The sequence below is a fragment of the Halyomorpha halys genome, unplaced genomic scaffold, assembly GCF_000696795.3.
Source record: "Halyomorpha halys isolate HHAL.00 unplaced genomic scaffold, Hhal_1.1 Scaffold421.1, whole genome shotgun sequence".
Lineage (NCBI taxonomy): Eukaryota > Metazoa > Arthropoda > Insecta > Hemiptera > Pentatomidae > Halyomorpha > Halyomorpha halys.
Window position 1 is genome coordinate 759,191 of NW_027109834.1, and position 4,468 is coordinate 763,658.

Below are 4,468 nucleotides of genomic sequence, written 5' to 3' on the forward strand. Positions count from 1 at the left end.
TATTATTTATATCGAATTAATAGTAAATATAGCTACACTGATTTGGCCTGAAAATGTATCCACACATTATTTTGAAGATACAATATCCCAGAAAAATTATTTTTTAAGTTATATTAATTTATTGTATTGAGTTTAATTAATACAATCTGACATAAATTAAGGGCATTATTGGCATTCATATACTCCTAGAATGATAAATTTTATTTTTCATTCCAATTTATTTAAAATACTATAATGGCACTGAATAAACTGTGAAAACACAAATTATAACTAAATTTTCAACATGAAAACGATGAAAACAAGAGATCCGCGAACCCAAGTTGGCAAGACTGTTCCACTATCAAAGTCGTGAAAGACTATACACCTTGGAGACAAGAGTCGATACTTGACAGACACTATTCTAAATCGAGTGGCATATCAAACAATCACATGGAATATTTCATGAGCCAAGGAAAATGTCATCGACCGAGTGAATTATCCTGATGGCAGATAGTCCGAACGGAAAGCGCAAGCGCAAGCTGTGCCGGGAGATTGCCAGTCAACGCCCGACAGCCGCGCTCCACGCAGACCCTAGGCAACAGGTCAGTATTCGAGCACGCTCTTTGTTGATGTTGTGTTGTCTTCATCTCTCTGGAAAAAAAACATATATATTTTTTATATTCTAGAAGTGTAATGTAACTTTCTAATCAGATCTAAGTAATGAGGATATATTTTTTTTTGTTTTACCATCTTTCAATAACTCTCCACAAATCCCAAACTCATCAATCGAATAAACTATTAATGTTTATCCAAACAACTTATTTGAATACTATACTACACGTGGGAAAAATTAGTTGTATCATGGATAAATGCTTTAGTTATGAATGGTTCACTAATAAATAAAAATTGTATCCATAACAATTTAAATATAATATAAATATTTTTTCCTCAAATCTGTATATTATTACATATATGATATATAACTACATTGAATAGCAACGAAACATAATAATGCTATATTTAAAATTAAAAAGTTTCTCATTAAAAGGTACTGCAAATATAAAAGATGAAAAAAAATATTTTATGATTGGAGAATTTTGTCGGGGGGTGCGGTCAGCAAAGAACAACATTAATAAACAAAAACATATTTATTTATTTTATGCCGACGTTTCGACCTGAGTTTCAGGTCTTCATCAGGGGTTGTGACGTAGAAGGTAGGCTGGCAACTGATTCAATAGTAGGTTCGTTTATATTAAAAATATAGTAGGTTCGTTTATCATATAATTCACATGAAAAAAGATAAGTGCCTCACATTATCAATTTTGATTTAAATCTACTAACTTAATACACTACCTAGTAAATAGCAGCTTGTGAAGTAATTCTGATAAATAGCTTAAGTATTAAATCACAATAAAGAAAAATCTAAGTGTAAGTAATCGTACAAACGACATCTCTCTAATTTATTTTATCCCTTTCTAATGAATAAAAAAAAAATTGAGACCTCCAATAAACCACAAGAAGCAATTCTCTAATACCTACTAATTCCAAAAATAAATAATTCTATATGAAATGATGCGCGAAACATTAAAAAAAAAAAAATTGAACAGAAAGACATTTTGACTGAAATTCGCTCATACTTTTATGGTAACTTTATTCTGATAAAAAGAAAAATACGTACTGAATTTCTGCCCATTCGATCCTTAAGGAGCCGCTGAAGACGCCTGAAGGTAATGGGGAAGGAAATGTATGTCCGTATGTGCATCCATATTATGTATATTATATAGGGATATTTGTATTATATAATATTATATATACATATATATATACTACATATAAGGAGTGATGTGGCTCAGTGGTAATATCGTTAATAAATACTGTGAGTTCGGTAGCCCTCCGGTGGCTCATAACTCACATAAAGTGGATACCCATAATTAGGGAAAAATGTGGTGTTCCACCGCGATTTCGACTAATTTAGCTCTTAAGAAAACCATTGGTCTAGTACAGTACAACAGTACTCCTGACCCTTCCTGGGCTGTAACGTTACAGATTTAATTTATATATATATACGTCCGTAGGGCTATGAAGCGAAAATAAAATGCACGCCCTCCTTCCACTGCTATTTATGAAGATGAAATATGAGATTCAGCTGAAGAATATTTAAATAAGACACCAATTTGGCCATTTTAATTCAATAGTTTACAATTCAAAGGTATGGTACTTGCACAGTCTTTCAAATAGGAAAGATAGGGCGATAAATCAGCTACCTGTCTAATGCTAGTCATCCGGGCGTAAATATCTTGAGGCGGCGTAAGGCTTATTAGTTGGAGTAGTATTCCATATCTCGCAAAGTGACATGGCACTTCAATTAAACAGAGCAGGCACTACCGTTGACTAGGTAATTTTCAGGTAAAAATCGATAAGGTATCAGAAAACGGAAGAAAATCCTGCTGACCATATTAGGTCTTACCAGACTAGTAGTTCTCATAGCTCTTTACATGCTATGGAAGCTCCATGTCTAGGAACATGACTAGGTCATGGAAACCCATGCAGAGGCGTACTTGAAAGAAAGAGGACTGTATGTTAAATAACTATATATTCTACTAACCATTCGTACACGTATTGAAGACTGCAGTGGGTCGAATCTACAGAAGTAAAAATGCTCCGGTCTGGCCGCAGAACAACAAAGGAAAACGAGAATATGTATGGATTGGGGTAAGTGTAAAAAAAAAAAATCAAAATTATATGTATAATATATACATATATTTAACAGCACTGATGGAAAACACATACTGTTTTGTTTGAGATATACCCCATTGCAGACCTATTTCATCTGTACCAATCTCGCCTGTTGGAAACGCTGGTACAGAACAAATAGGTACAATAAAAATAATGACATAAATTAAACAATTGATGGATTATGTGATTTACTGTTAGATTAGAAGAAAATTAATTTCTTAGCTTGGACCAATCAATCAAGGTAGCTTGTGAAAGAAAACCAGCCCACAAAAACTTTTTTATTGTATTATCTTCGATTATTTTTATGTTTCTTTTTATATCACATTGAGGAACATTAAACTGATCAGAATCCTAAATAAAAATATTCACTGATTTGATACTACTTTCACAAAAAAAAATTTACCAAAAACTAATCCGTGCTTTACTGATTTCGATTTTGAATAGGTTGGTACCTTTCCTGCTTCAGTTGGAATATCACACACTCTATTACCGCGTTACAAACTGTTTCGTAGGGATAAGTTATAATTTAATAAGAAATGAAGCATAATAGACAATATGACTGTAGTCTGTCGTGTTCCATTTTTTATGTACAAAAAGGTTCTACTCGCTATTAATTTTGATTCCTTCAAGCGGATGAATTAAAAAAATTGTTTTTTCAACTATCGAATGCCAATAACTACTATAATTAGGATAAAACAATTAAAAACAAAGGATTATCAAACTGATCTAAAAACGAAAATGTCAAAAACTGAGGAATCCCTTGGGGAATAAAAAATATTGGCAAACAAAAAAATTCCTAATAAGAAATTCTGAAAAAATCAATTCAAACAATGCCTCATTATGATTAAAGTTTGGTTTTTAAAATTAAAATGACCATGAACACTTACTATGGGTCAAGAATCTTACTGGGAAATAGCTTCAATTTCAAATTTTCTTTTGTATTTTTCAATATAAAAATTCTGTAATTGGAGGAGAAATTTGAAAAAAAAACCCAATTTTTTTAATGAGTCTAATACTGATTAATAACTGCATAAATTTTAATTGTGCCATCATTACAAAAACGGTAATGTAAATCCTTATATAAATAGGAATGTGGCTGTATTTTGAAGTAGGTCAGCGTAATTTGATAGCAGCGGTCTGTGCAGCCCCCTAACAAACAATAATATTTGGCCCTATCATGAGTGAAATGTTATACATACACTGTTTTAGTCTGTATTTCCGTTACATATCCGTCCCTTCGGAAGATCTGATTGAGAAAACGGATGCAATTTAATGCTCGCACTGGAGATTTTTGTCAGAATAAAATCAGACATACTTATATTACAATTCCTAATGAGGTTTTTTTAGTTGTCCGTAGGTTAATATGAGATGAAGATGGTCAGGGGTGCGGTTAACAAAAAAACTAATTTATTTGTGCCGACGTTTCGACCTGAATTTCAGGCCTTCACCAGGGCTAAAAAGAAAAAAGAGATATCAAATATCACTCAGAGAAACATAAAAATAAAATAAAATGATAAACGAACAAATTTGGAAATATACATAACACAGAATTAAGTAGTAAGTTGTTGTAGTAATTAATTAATTACAATAGAAGTAGATATTATTTGATTGATCATAATACAAGATGAAATATAATAGTAAAGATGTAAGAATAATATAAAATGAAATATAATAGTAAAGAAGTAAGAATAATACAAAATTAAATATAATAGTAAAGAAGTAAGAATAATACAAAATGAAATATAATAGTAAA

At 31.4% G+C, this 4,468-nt stretch overlaps 1 protein-coding gene across 1 annotated transcript in view; it reads left to right on the top strand.

Moving 5' to 3' along the window:
- The first annotated feature begins 527 nt into the window (after positions 1-527).
- The window catches only part of Teh4 (tipE homolog 4), a 187,077-nt gene continuing 183,136 nt past the window's right edge, over positions 528-4,468 (top strand). Inside the window, exon 1 of the mRNA XM_067047995.1 lies at positions 528-581. The gene's annotated coding sequence lies outside the window, so the exon portion shown is untranslated. The remainder of the gene's footprint in view (positions 582-4,468) is intronic.